Here is a 15,046-nt window from a genome sequence, read left to right on the forward strand (position 1 = left end):
GTTTATAAAGCAATCTCTGGCCTGGCTCTGAAGGCAGGCAAGGGCCAGTCCTTCCCGTTCGAACTTCGGTGGCAACGGCGACAGAAGCGGCTCCGCACTGAAGGCCCACCGTCTCTCTGCCTTACCTGCCCGCTATTGGCTTCAAAACTACAAAGCCCGCCTACTTTCTAGCGCCATTAGCCCTCTCTCAGAAACACTGATGTAATTCTCTCCCCAGATCTATGGAAACGGAGACTCGGCGCCGCGCGGCGTCCTGGGTAGCATAGTTTTTCACCAGCCCTTTTGTCGCAGTTGACAACGGGACTTTTCCCTCATCTGTACCACAATTCCCAAAGTGCATCGGGAAGCAGCGATGAAAATGGGGGCGGGGGCGGTAGAGAGAACCGAAGGGAGATTATTAAAGCGGGTGTGGGAGGAGCTCGCGCCTGCGCCGACAAGCTCCGGTGGCGCATTTTCCCCCCATCAGGCGAAGGTGGTGATTGAGGCGGAAGGGGGTGGGGCATTGTGCCCGCTGTTACTGGGCCCGCTGTTACTGGGCTGAGCCTGGCTGAAGGCTGCCAGAGAGGTTGGTGTGGGCTAGCGAAGAAGCGGTGGAGACCACGGTAGGTTGGAGACGGCGCTGGTACAGATGAGGGAAAAGTCCCGTTGTCAACTGCGACAAAAGGGCTGGCGCTGTTCGAAAAGAGGCCCTTTTCCGTCGCCGCCCCTTCTCCGCCACCCCTAACCGCCTGGCTTCCTGTAAACCGGGCGGCAGAAAGGGGTGCCGAGTTTTCTCCCTCCTCCCCTATCCTCGCTCGCTCCCTCGTTGGAGGCTCCTTTCTCCCGCCCTCTCCCGCGGGCTGCTATAAAGCTGAGGCGCGGTGCCGTCGGCGAGTTTTTCTGGTGTTGTCAGGAGTGGCCGGCGAAGCAGCAGCTGCTGTTGGTCCTCTTGCCCGGCGCTTCGCCTTTCCTACCCGCTCACTTCTTCCCATCTCCTCTCTCAACTTGGCGCAGTCAGCTGCGGGGGTGTAGCTCGCGTTCAAAAGAGGCTGCTATCCGGTAGGACCAGGTATGCATTCAAAATGACTTAATTCACTTTAATAACCCTCTTTCTTTCTCTGTGGGGAACGGGTGTGCGTTTCTACTTTTCTTAAAGTGGGTCTGTGGAGTCCCGGTTAAGAGGGTGGAATAACGATGTTGCTTGTATGGTTTTAACGGGTGCTTGCTCAGAGGGTTAACTTAGTTCGCTTACGGTTTGAAGTGTTCCTTGTAAGCTGTCCTAAACTTCTGGCACTGGGTAAATAAAGTAAAAGCTCTAGCTGTTGTTAAAATGTTTGGTATAATTGTGTGTGTTTTCATTGAGCTTCAGGAATGCTTGCAGTACTGTACTGTATTGAAATGTGACTAGTTTAATGGAGTTGACCTATACAAGGGTTTCGTTTAGGGCTGCTGTGCCCTTTACCATTTTTGTACCCCTTGATGGTGGTGGGAAGGTTCGCGTTTGCTGCAATAAGTGATTATGCTGTGAGTAGGGGTGTAGTTGTTGAGGGTCACGTGGGGTTGTAACGCCATTCTTTTTCGAGAGCAGCGTCCCAGCAGGGCCCCTGTGTATATGCCAATCAGCATGGAAGGGGCACATGTTAGCCACTGGGAAGCATCTTCCCACTTGGCTAACAACGTGCTTCTTTTGTGTTTTCGTGTTGGTTGTAGCCAATCAGAGTAAAAGGAAGTTGGTCACTGAGAAGGCTCTTCTCAGTAGCTAACACATGACTTCCCTTTCACGCTGATTCGTTTCTAGTGTTAGTGTGAATTTCATGGCAAAGTGCCTTGGTCTCCCAAATCTTAATCCCACACTTGGCTTCATTTCAGAATTATTCAAATCAAAAGGTTTCTGGCAACATTTAGCCCCCAGAGAGAGAGACTGGAGCGAGAGCCTATGCACACAGTAGTTTTATTCTGGTTCTCTAATTCTGTAATTGCAGAAGAGACAGTGAATGTGGGTGTGTAGCTGTGAGGGGACGTGGTGTGACTATCACAAAGGAACCCTGCATTTCTAAATTTGCCACTCCACTACTGGCTCTGAGGGTAGTATTATTAATTTTTTGCAGAGCACATAGTATACAAAAGTATAGTATAGTGTATGAACCCTGAGAGCCACTATGTTACGTAAGTCTCATAGTTTATTTTTTGAGCATGTAAGAGAAAGATGGAAGATGTCCCCTAATAGATCTATGATCTAATGTAGACATGACAAGACGTTTTAAAAATTAAGAATTTCAGAACCATTACCAAGTTAGTCATAAGCTAGCTGAAACAGATATATTGAAGGATTAATTAGTTAAATATTAGTGCTAATGTACACAGGTAACATTAAAGGTGCACTGCAAATGAATTTATATAAATGGACAAGTCAGCCATCTCATGTTTTACAAAAGCTCGTTTTTGTTACCACAGCAAAAGAAAGAAAGAAAACTGTTGTCCTTATGTATATGTAATAAGTGATAATTCTGTGCGGTTTTTTCGTTTTGCGGAGTGTGTAAGGTAGAAAACTGCAACGTGTGAGGGCTCTGGGAGCTGTTTTGTGGATTTTAACTTAAACAGTCCTTTTCCAAAGTGTTTAAAAGCCCAAAATATGTTTTCTGAACATCTTGAATTGAGACGTTTTGTTAAGTGATGCATTTTGCCATCTTCAAAGCTTTCTTTGGTGTCCTTGGTTCCAGTTCAGCTACAGTGCTAATCGCTGCTGTCACAGGAGCCTTGCTATGAAACTAAATGTTGTCTTACCTGCACGTAAGTTGGGGTGTGTATGCACATGGAGGCTTAGGAAGGATCCATGGAGTTGCTTAAGAGCTTGCACTGGTCAATTGGGGGGCTGCACTTTTTCTGAAGAGCTGACACCATGTCAGAAAACAGTGCTTTGAGACTTTTGAGAGTTTAGTTTGCCATGTGGTGAGGGAGGGATTGTGAGAAAGGAAAGTCTAACGTTGTCTTGCAGCTTGTTTCTTTGGATTTTGTCTACACTGACTTCTTACCACCCTATCTATAGTTCTTTAGAGTAGCTTGATTATGATCTTTAACACTCAGCTGAGAAGCTATATGGCTGTCAGATAAGCATGAGGGGGGAAAACTGTTTTCTTCTGATGAGGGTGTTATCAAGAAGCTCGGTTCAGCTGTTGCTCTGTGCATGCCCCAATAGTATATATGCAATTTAGCCTTGCTCTGAACAATAATACTGTTGTTGCCAGGGATGCTCCTATTGTGTGTCATGGGCCGCAAGGGGAACCGTTGGCAAGATTGGGAAGTTGAAGTGTGGGGTACAGATGTTGAGGGGGTTGCCAGTACTGATGAAAGGAATGAAGAAGATATGGAGGAAATGCCTCCAGAAGCCTCTTGGCTTGCCAATGGAACTGTTGAGAAAAGCCAGAAACCACCACCACACCTGAACCAGCCAGTGATGACTTTTCACTGGCACCCAGCCCCAACCTAGCTGTTGAACAGATAGATTATAACGAATGGTTGGGATTCTGCCAGAGCGATCATAGTGAAAACAACTTGTTCAGAGTCAGAGATAGCCATATATTCAAGGTCAAGAAGGCTGGAGAAAAAAATTAGACCAGTTTCATTCTGTTCCTAGAAAAACCTCCCACTGTGCAGCACTTATGAGAAAAAGCCAAAATTAACCCATAGAAGTAATAGCCCGCCTTCTCTCTGATATAAGGTGTAGTGAAGCCTGTTTAGATTTGTTGAGAGAACTCATTTGTTGCTGCCTCCACATGCCTACTATGTTCCTGCGATATACCTAGTCAATTCCTGTGTCATATCCTGAGACATGCTTCGTTTGCTCCAGTTTTGTATCCTGATTCAAGCATAGAGTGTGATACTGTGTATCAATTTCTGGAATAAAGCTTCATGCAGAAAAATCCTGTCTCCAAGTCCTCAGTCTGTGTCTTTGGTAGGGAGCCAGGACGTTGTGTGAGTCAGTGTTGATCTCAGCATATACCTGGCACAAGCAGGAGGCTGTGTCTTGCCCCAATTAGATCTGTAATGAAGTCCCATAAAAATTTCTGTTCTGATCTGTCTGACCAACAAAACCACCTAGCACATACATATGAGAGAACCAGGAAAAACTTGGGTAGACATCGCCATAGTCTGGAACAGATTTTCTAGATGCCGTCTTTCAAAGTGGCTGCCGCCAATTTTAAATGCACCTACTATGACTCCTGCAACATTCTGGTGTCTATTTTTGGGGTCAAGGAATTTTATGAGGTTTTTAAATTGTTAAGAATGTTAGATTTTACAGTAAACAGGTTTCATGTTATTTATTAAATAAAAATGGTAAATATTGAACATAATTTTGTGAAAGATTTATGATCACTATGAAATAGTAAAGCGCACAACATGAATTTTTCAGTGCTATTGAAACAAAGGTATACATTTGGTGTATGTAAACACTCAACTTTTTTTACTTATAAGTTATTATCAGAGTAGAGTGAATACAAGTGTGATAATAGTTCCTGCTTTTTATCTCCTCAACCACAATGTTTTTCATTGTTCTCCACATTTACATTGCTCTGTGCAAGCCACATGCTTTAAATGACATTTGTATCTACTAGTAATGCAAGTTTTGCATGTGCGCTGTACATGTAGTTCAGAAGGCATCATGTTAAGACGTATTTCAGGCTTTAGAATACCACTTGATGTTTTGCACCATCCAAAAATCTGTTGGTTGTAGAGCTTCACGAGTAAAGCATCCACTGGAAAGAGTTAAACATGCCTGAAAAATAAAAAGCATCTTCTTAAATGTCCATTTCTAATTGTTTATTTTTTTTATTTGTTTGTTTATTTATTTACGGTCATAGACCCACAAGAGAAACAAAAAAATGCAAAATACAATAAAAAACCAAGGGTACAATATACAGTATACAATATGGCTTAGTACAAAAGCGCAGCATAAGCACAGGTCTGGCTATACGGTTATGAAGGAGTATTAATAGAAATACGCTTCTGCTGGGCCACCTGTACAAATTTGGCTACTTGGATGGTAGTTTCTTTATCCAATCCAGAAAGCAAGTGAGCAACAATAGCTTCGGGCGTATTATGGCTCAGTTTCTCCAATATTGGACCAAGAAACTTCATGCGGATCTGAGAGTACAATAAAGAAAAGTATGTTGAAGAGTTTCTATGCTACCAGCACCACACGGGCAAACTCGAAGTTCGTATGGAACCCCCCTAAATCTCCCTTCCATTACCGCAGAGTTTAGGGAGTTGAACCTGGCCTTAGAAAAGGCTGAGCATAGTTTAGGGATAGTAAGCAAATCTAGATAGGAATTTGATTTTCCAAGTACAAAGTTTAATTTCAAGTGCAAAGGGGAGCATATTTTGGAAGCCCTGCTAATTGAGGTCTGGTGATCAATATCCTTAAATCTAGAACGAATAATAGCTAGGGCATCACTTGGAGATTGAGATGCTAAATATTCTTTGGAAAGACCCATTTGCAACAGTTTTGTTTCCAGTTTATTATTCCAACTAGAAGGCCAAATCTTTCCAGAATAAGGATATTAGTCCGGAAGAAGTATTGGATGATATTTTAACCCAAAAGTTAACAGTCGTCAACCAAGCCTGACATTCCATCGAGATAAACCCACATTCTAATCTAAGCGCCGCTGAAGGAACGCACCTAGGCACTCCTAACAAGCGACGCAAAAAAACGGAAAGAACAGCTTCAACTGATGTATCCATTGAGTGGATCCATATTGGGATTCCGAATAAAATTTGGGGAATGATTTTTTTCTTAAATATCTGGGTCAACGCCGGAATATATTGTCCCCCTTTATAATAGAAGTATCGGAGCAAGTTCTTTAAGGAGATCCTAGCGCTCATTATCACCGATCTTCTATGGGAAGACCAATTCAGCGAAGAGTGGAAAATAATCCTGAGATATTTATATTGAGATACTTGTTCGATTGGATGTCCGTTGATTATCCAAACTGGGGTGTTTATTCGTTTGGAGAATACTAGGATTTTAGTTTTGTCAAAGTTAATTGATAACTGGTCCTCTATACAATAAGCTATGAACGCCCTTAGTGTGCGTTTGAGTCCAACCTTCGATAATGAGAGGAGCACCGCGTCGTCAGCATATAGCAATAAGGGGCAGCTTTCACCAGCAAGCTTGGGAGTATGATGGTCGTGGGAAAGGCAACGTTCGTTCAGATCATTTAAAAATAAATTAAAGAGAAGAGGGGCTAATATGCAACCCTGTCTCACCCCTGTGAACGTAGGGATGGATTTAGTTAACCCGCCGTCTTTCCCACAACGCACCCGAAGGGATGTGTGTTGGTGCAAATGGTACATCAAAAATAGGAGTCTTTTATCTATTGTGGATTTTGATAATTTAGTCCATAAAATATCACGTGGAATAGAATCAAATGCAGCCTTTAAATCAATAAAGGCGACATATAATCCATTTCCCTTATGCTTTCCATACTTTTCTGCAAGATGGTGTAAAAGGAGGCAATGTTCCAAGACAGAGGTCCCTTTTCTAAATCCTGTTTGTTCCTTGCCTAAGATATTTTGTTCCTCCATCCAAGACTGGAGTTTTGTTTTCAAATATGAAGCATATAATTTACCAATAACTGATAAGAGGCTGATGGGGCGATAATTAGAGGGATCATCTCTGTCTCCTTTTTTATGAATGGGAATGACTATTGCTTCTCGCTATGTTGTCGGGAAGTGACCAGATTCGTTAAGCTCAGTAAATAGTTTTGCAAGAAGAGGGGTGTGATGTTCCTGTATTAATGTATATATGGTAAGTGCTGTTTGTATAGAAGATATGTGGTAAGTGGAATGAAAGAGAAGGGTGGACGTTAGTGGGTTGTTTGAGAGGTGTTTGGTGGGGTTTTTGAGAGGAGATTGTGTGGAGAGTTGGTGGATGTGGGGAGAGTGTGGAGTTCGGATTAATACTAAGACAAGTATCACAGGAATAGATGAAACCATATGCTTATGTGCCTTTATAAAGTAATCTTGTTATTTCTAATATTTAATAAACACTATTTTGGTTTACCGGAGGCCTGATCCTTGGCTGGGGAATATACAGACCAGAGGGGAGGGCAAGGTACTTACCAAGGCTGAAGGGAAACTGTAACAATTGGTGGCAGCGGTGAAGGGAAGAATATAACACCACAAGTATCCAGAGCAAACCAGAATTATATGCATTCTATATAGATCAAAGGGATTGGGACAGCTTAAGCACGCAGTCACAGAGGTAACCTGATTGAGAGAGACTCAGGCAGAGTCTCTGGGAATACTGGTTATAGGACGTGACTGGTGGTGCTGCCTAGCAGGGGGATCTGGTGAGGTCTGTGCTAGAGCGGAGAGAGAAACCATATAAAAGGACAGTCCGGACTGGTGGAGTCTCTGGTGGTACCTAGTGACAGGCAGTAGCCACGAGCAGGTAGGAACCTGACAGGGAGAGCCAGGGAAGGGCGTCACATGTGGTGGCAGTAGCGGTGGGATACGAACAACAGAGAATACGAACACAGGTGTTGACAAGAGAGTCCAGATACGAATACTAGAGAATCCCTAACAGTGGTGTGGAAAACAGAAATAACAAATAAAGATTACTTGTGAGAGTGACTGGCAAAGAGTGTGTGGCAAAGAGGGAGTGAACTCCAACATCATGGCTGAATACATAAAGATGAAAAGAGAGGAGCTGGTGGAGAAGTGCATAACATTCAATTTACCTCACGAGGGTAAAGGGGTAGATGAATTGAGGGTAGCACTAATAGGATTTACAACTGTCCAGCAAAAACAACCTGTCAGGGAAGAGACCCCAGAAGGATACTTAAGCAATCCCGCTTACATAGAGTATTTGAGAGAGAAGTTAAAATGGGAACGTGAGGAAAAAGATAAGCAGAGGGAGTTGGAATTTGAGAGAATGAGAGTGGATGCTGAATTACAGGTGGAAAAGTTAAAATTTGAAAGAGAGAAGTTCCTTTCTGATGAAACAAGAAAGGACAGAAATGAAACAAAGATAAAGGTTACACCAAAAGACTTTGCAGTGTTTGAGCCTGGACAAGATCCACAGATTTACCTCAGCACTTTTGAAAAGGCAGCTCAATTGTGGGGGCTACCAGAGGATAAATATATGCAATATTTATCAAACCTGATCAAAGGGGAATTGGCTGAGGTATACCAATATTTCCCCTCAGACAAGCCCGTCACATATGCCAAGTTTAAAGAGGCAGTATACAAAAGATTCAGACTGGGACCTGACTATTTTAGAAAGTTATTTTTTTTGACTGATTAAACTTCTCCCGGGTAGGGAGAAACGAAGAGATTAACCTCAAAGCCTATTTTTGTTGGGACGACCAGATCTCATTAATTTATGGGACGAGGTCCAGCCGACGAAGGTGGGACGGATTTTCAACAACAAGCTCTATCTGATAAAGCGAACGTTCATCTTATCTTCTAAGAGAGAACGCACTAACAGGCAAGCACCCTTCTTTCTATATTTTTCTTTTACTTGACTTAAATTGTTGCTGTTTAAAAGAGATTTGCCAGATTGATCGGTTTTTGACATCTCACTGGGGAGCCATAACTTCTCTCTGCTACTCACTAATTAATAGCTTATCTCTGTTTTTGTTGCAAAAAGCTGTCCTGGATTTGCATTCTAAAGATATACACAGAAGAGGGATTTCTATTCCAGATTTTTATTTTGAAAAATATTATACTGTTTTGAGACTACTCTCTTTTTGGTCTATTTTATTTTGACGAATCTGTTTCTTGACGATTGCCATTAATTGTTTCGATCCTGGGAACTGCATTTTGTTTACTTAACTATTGGAGAGATAAGGCTGTCTGCTCTGTTTATACTGTGATGTCACCAAGTTTGGAGTATTAACCCAATTGTTGCTGAAATAAGAAGTGGTTTTCCTATATTTTTCTTTTAAAATGGCAATTAAGAAAGTGGCTGAGAATCTGGAAATAACTATGTTTCAGAAAATAATGGATGAGATTGAGATAATGAAAATTGAATTGAGTAAAATGAAGCAGGAGATTAAAGATATAAGGGTCCCTGTGAGAGAGGTGACCCTGGAAGGGGTCCCTGTGAGAGAGGAGACCCCGGAGATTGGAACAGGGGTCCCTGTGAGAGAGGAGACCCTGGAGACTGGAATAGGGGTCCCTGTGAGAGAGGAGATCCCGGAGATTGGAACAAACGTGGAACAGGAACAAGATTTGGAGTCTATGGACTTTAGAAATAAAATCTATTGTTTGGAACTCAATGTTATCTCTGAAGAAATTAATGAAGATTCTAGAGATAAAGTTATCAATGGCATGGACTATCTTCTGGACTGGAATGATGTGATGGAGCCCAATATAGAGAAAATCTATGGACTTAACTGCAGCCATGTGACAATGGAAAAACTTTTAAGAGATGACCCAGTGTATTTTGAAAAAAAGAACAGAGATATGATTTTACAGCAGTATTTCAGCAACCTATTCAGAATGGATGGCAAGAAAATATTTGGGATAGAGGTAATTCCCATCAGACTCTTACTATATGACTATGGCTTTGACAGCAAGATTATTATGGAATACTGATAATGGAAGATTGGATATTGAAATTACTGGACTTAACAAGACTACTGAAGATGGAAGATGGAAAATGGAATTACTAGAGATAATAGAACAATGGCTACTGAAATTACTGAACCTAACAGATTCTGATGTGATGGATTAATTGAAATGTTTATTTTGACTATGGTTATGACAATAAGATTATCATAATTAGTAATGAGATGGATTAATCGATATGCTTATCTGGAAAAAAAAATTGATAGATATATTTCTTAAAGAATTGAAACCTCTCTTTGACTTTTTGTGGAAAGAATAAAGTAATGTTTATGAGATTTGATGATTAAGTAAGATAACTACTGGAGGAAAGTGATTTTATAATATGACTTAAGAGACAGGATTGTTATATATTATAGACTTATAACTGATTTGATCTTTGACAAATGGGAAGTCAATATTTTACTCTTTATTTTTTATTTTTGTTTTTTTTTTCCTTTTTTTCTTTTTGTTTAACTATTTTTGATTTTGTTTTTTGTCTTTGAATGTTTTATGATTTTGTCTTGTATGTTTTATGAAAATCTGAATAAAAATTATTGAAAAAAAAAAAAAGAAAGTTATTCCGAAACTGTCAGATCCAAGCAGGGAGGTCTTTTGTTGAACTGGGAGCAAAGTTGATGGATATATTTGGAAAGTGGATGAGTAGTGCCAAAGCTCAGTCAGTGGAAGAGGTGAAAAGCCTCATGATACTGGATCAATTATTCCATCAGTTACCACCAGAAATAAGGCTCCTTGTCAAAGACTGTTCCCCTACATCGGTGCAGGAGGCCGCAGAGATGGCAGATCACTTTGCCTCCAATAGAACTGGCTGGGTGGGGAAAACATCAAGAGAGTTTAAACCCAGACCATATAATGGCGGCAAAAAGGATGTGGTGCCACAGCGAGTGAGTCCTCCAGTAAAATCTGAAGGGCACAGGACACCCCAGAGTGGATCTGTGTACCCTAAAATGGAGGCGAAATTATGCTATAAATGTGGTAGACCGGGGCACCTACGTTTTCAATGTGAGGTTGCCAACCCCATTAGTAATCCTGCTCAGGCAAGGGCAGTAAAAACAGAACCAAAAGAGCTAACAACGAAAAAGGTTCAGTTCTGCCAGATAAACTGGACAGAAGTGAAAGACTTGGATTCGAGTCTAAGAGAAGAAGTGTGTGTTCAAGGGGCAAATTATTGGGCATTGCTTGATACTGGTGCCGCTCAGACGTTACTGAGGCCAGATTTAATAAAATCTGAGGAAATGTTACCTCAGGAAACGGTGACTATCCAAGGAGTGAGGGGACAACCAGAAAGCTTACCCATGGCCCTAGTGAAAATGCAGTGGAGAGGCCGAGAGGGAGAATATAAAGTGGGTATTAATGCCCAACAACAAGAACCGGTGATACTGGGAAGAGATGTTATGGGGGCACAAGGGAAAATATATGTGGTGACCAGACAGCAACTTGGCAAAGAAGCAGAAGCCATGTTAACACAGGCTGAAGAAAACAGGGTGGAATCTGTTATCGAGCCTAAGGTCACCATAGCAACCCCTAGCAAGCCTGCTGAAAGAAACAACTTGTATCAAATGGTCTCTAGTCAAGAAGAGACAGAGCAGTTCAGGGAAGAACTGAATAGGGATACAAGTTTGAAGCAAATAAAGGACCAAACCCTGACACAAGATTCCCTTTACTGACAAACTGAGGAATCAAATTGTGTGTGAGAATGGGATTTTATATAGACTGTGGATGCCTGCTGAGAGAAAGGATGAATGTGAACCAGTGAAGCAATTGATAGTACCTAGCAAATACAGAACCAGATTGCTAGAGGTAGCCCACGATGTCCCATGTGCAGGACATCTGGGAATAAAAAAGACCAAGAGGAGATTGGCTGCACACTATTATTGGCCAAATATCTCCAAAGATGTAAAACAACATTGTCTATCTTGTGGTATATGCCAAAAGGTGGGAAAAAGTGGAGTAAAGACTAAGGCACCCTTAAAGCCCCTTCCTATAATTGGACAACCCTTTTATAGAGTGGGAGTAGATTTGGTGGGCCCTTTTTCCAAACCCACAAGGCATGGCAAGAAATATCTAGTGGTGGTGGTGGATTTTGCCACCAGGTACCCAGACGCGGAAGCATTAAGATCCGTAGAAGCCCCTGTAGTGGCAGAGGCTTTGTTAAAAATCTTTATGAGGCTGGGTTTCCCTCATGAAGTGCTGACGGATCAAGGCAGTGTATTCATGGGAGAAGTGATGCAATGTATGTGGAAGTGTTGTGGTCTAAAACATCTAAAGACCACTACTTACCATCCAGCCACTAATGGATTGACTGAGAGATTTAATGGGGTTCTGAAGGGCATGATAAGAAGTTATGTTCAAGATCACCCACAAGACTGGGATGAACGTTTGGGGTGCTTCTTATTCGCGTACAGAGAAGTCCCTCAGGAGTCAACAGGCTTCTCACCCTTTGAACTGATGTTCACTAGAAAAGTGAGGGGACCTTTGGAACTGTTAAAAAATTCATGGGAAGGAACCCTGGGAGAGTACAAAACATCTGTAGTAGATTTTGTATTGGAATTCCGCAATAAATTAACATCAATGATGGAAGTTGTGAAAGAGAATTTGAGTCAAGCTCAGGAGAAGCAACGTTACTGGTATGACAGAACAGCTAGGGAACGTGTGTATGATGTGGGAGATATGGTTATGGCATTCATACCCAGGAAACATGATAAATTACAGGCTAACTGGGAGGGACCATATACCATCAGAGAAAAGCTTGACACAGTGACGTATGTAATTACCACAGACCAATTAAACAAAAACAAAGTGGTTCATGTAAATATGTTGAAGCCTTACCATACCAGGGATGCAAAGGTGTTGCAAGTTACCTTATTCCCTGAGGGAAGTGGGCCTGAACTTCCAGATTTGGTACAGGAAAGCAAAGACAAAGGAGGGGTAGATCACTTGGAATGGTCGGAGGAGGTGAAAGAAGAAGTAAAGGAAGAGATCCTGAGAGTTTTGAGGAATTATGGAGATCTCTTTAGAAATAAACCTGGCCGAACCAGTATAGCCATTGATACTGGAAATCATGCCCCAATCAGATCTGTGCCGTACCGTGTGAATTGGAAAGTTTTGAGTGAAATCAAAAAGGAGGTCGAAGATATGCTGGAACTAGGAGTGATCAGGGAATCCATCAGTCCCTGGGCCTCAAGTATTGTCCTGGTTCCGAAAAAAGATGGAAAAAAGATTTTGCATTGATTATCGGCTAATCAATAAAATTACTGTCCCAGATGCGTATCCTATGCCTAGGGTAGATGCAGTGTTAGAGTTATTGGGGGCAGCAACCATTATCTCTACACTAGATCTCTGTAAGGGATTTTGGCAAATGGAACTAGACGAGCAATCCAGAGCCAAAACTGCCTTCAGTACACCAGATGGGTTATATGAGTTTGTGACCTTACCCATGGGACTAAGGAACTCACCAAGTTCGTTTCAGAGGCTAATCAATACTGTGTTGCGAGGCATGTCAGATTTTGCAGTGGCCTATATCGATGACGTGGCCATTTTTAGCAAGTCGGTGCCTGAGCATGTCCAACACCTAACAACAGTATTAGAGGCATTAAGAAAAGCAGGCCTCACAATAAAAGCTAAGAAATGCCAGTTTGGGCTAAAGGAAGTAATCTATTTAGGACATAAGGTGGGGAGTGGGAAAATCACCCCCTTATGGAGCAAGGTGGAGGCAATACAATCGTGGCCTATCCCCTTAACTAAAAAACAAGTTAGGGCATTTCTAGGTGTGGCTGGTTCTTATAGAAAGTTTGTGAAAGATTTGGGGGAAATAGCAACCCCCTTGCATGAGTTGACAAAGAAAAAGTGTTCTGAGCGTGTGGTATGGACGGATGAATGTCAGAAGGCTTTTGATCTGCTGAAGCAAGCCTTGTTCCAAGGACCCATATTAATAGCACCAGACTATGAGCAACCATTCATCGTGGCTACAGATGCGTCGGACCTCACGCTGGGAGTCATCTTGCTGCAGGAGAGAGAAGGCACCAGACATCCAGTGGCGTATCTGAGTCGCAAGCTGACGTCGAGGGAGAAAAACTATTCGTCGGTCCAAAAGGAGTGCCTAGTGTGGGGACTGAACAAGTTGCGCCCATACGTGTGGGGACGAAGATTTACGGTAACAACGGATCATCGGGCCTTGTTATGGTTACAGACTATGAAAAACCATAATACTATGCTGCAGAGGTGGTCATGGGCCCTACAAGACTATCAAGTGGACTTCCAGTTCATAAAAGGCAAGGACAATGTATTGGCCGATGGACTTTCCAGGCAAGTGGCTGGGACTGCAGTGACGTGACCAGACGGAGGAACAAAGGAAGACATTTTCCCCAGAGAGACTTGTTTTACTTGTTAACGCGACGTAGGAATCCTGGAACAGGAATAATACTTTGCCGTTATTTTTAAGGGGGGGGGAATGTGATGTTCCTGTATTAATGTATATATGGTAAGTGCTGTTTGTATAGAAGATATGTGGTAAGTGGAATGAAAGAGGAGGGTGGACGTTAGTGGGTTGTTTGAGAGGTGTTTGGTGGGGTTTTTGAGAGGAGATTGTGTGGAGAGTTGGTGGATGTGGGGAGAGTGTGGAGTTCGGATTAATACTAAGACAAGTATCACAGGAATAGATGAAACCATATGCTTATGTGCCTTTATAAAGTAATCTTGTTATTTCTAATATTTAATAAACACTATTTTGGTTTACCGGAGGCCTGATCCTTGGCTGGGGAATATACAGACCAGAGGGGAGGGCAAGGTACTTACCAAGGCTGAAGGGAAACTGTAACAATTGGTGGCAGTGGTGAAGGGAAGAATATAACACCACAAGTATCCAGAGCAAACCAGAATTATATGCATTCTATATAGATCAAAGGGATTGGGACAGCTTAAGCACGCAGTCACAGAGGTAACCTGATTGAGAGAGACTCAGGCAGAGTCTCTGGGAATACTGGTTATAGGACGTGACTGGTGGTGCTGCCTAGCAGGGGGATCTGGTGAGGTCTGTGCTAGAGCGGAGAGAGAAACCATAAAAAAGGACAGTCCGGACTGGTGGAGTCTCTGGTGGTGCCTAGTGACAGGCAGTAGCCACGAGCAGGTAGGAACCTGACAGGGAGAGCCAGGGAAGGGCGTCACAAGGGGCCCACCGTTCTTGAAATTTTTTTAAGAGTTTAGGAGGGATGTTATCTGAGCCTGGCGTTTTACCTGCTTTTAACCCATCAATCAAATTTCTTATCTCCATCTGATTAACGGGGGGCCATGATGGGAGCAAGAAAAGATCTGGGGGTGAGAATGCAATGGAGTCCTTGGATCTTTCAGAATTATACATAGATCTGAAATACCGTTCCCAAATTTGGGGGGGGGATGTTACACGTGACCGAGCACAAGGGTCTAAAGGCCTTCGAAATTA

The 15,046-nt window shown here is 42.5% G+C and overlaps 1 protein-coding gene across 2 annotated transcripts in view; it reads left to right on the forward strand.

The window, feature by feature from the left end:
* The first annotated feature begins 399 nt into the window (after positions 1 to 399).
* The window catches only part of TBCE (tubulin folding cofactor E), a 78,105-nt gene continuing 63,458 nt past the window's right edge, over positions 400 to 15,046 (forward strand). The window contains exon 1 of one of the 2 annotated variants that reach the window (XM_061624544.1): positions 400 to 602. The gene's annotated coding sequence lies outside the window, so the exon portion shown is untranslated. The other variant, XM_061624545.1, reaches the window with a different exon arrangement.

The sequence above is a fragment of the Rhineura floridana genome, chromosome 4 (assembly GCF_030035675.1).
Source record: "Rhineura floridana isolate rRhiFlo1 chromosome 4, rRhiFlo1.hap2, whole genome shotgun sequence".
Lineage (NCBI taxonomy): Eukaryota > Metazoa > Chordata > Lepidosauria > Squamata > Rhineuridae > Rhineura > Rhineura floridana.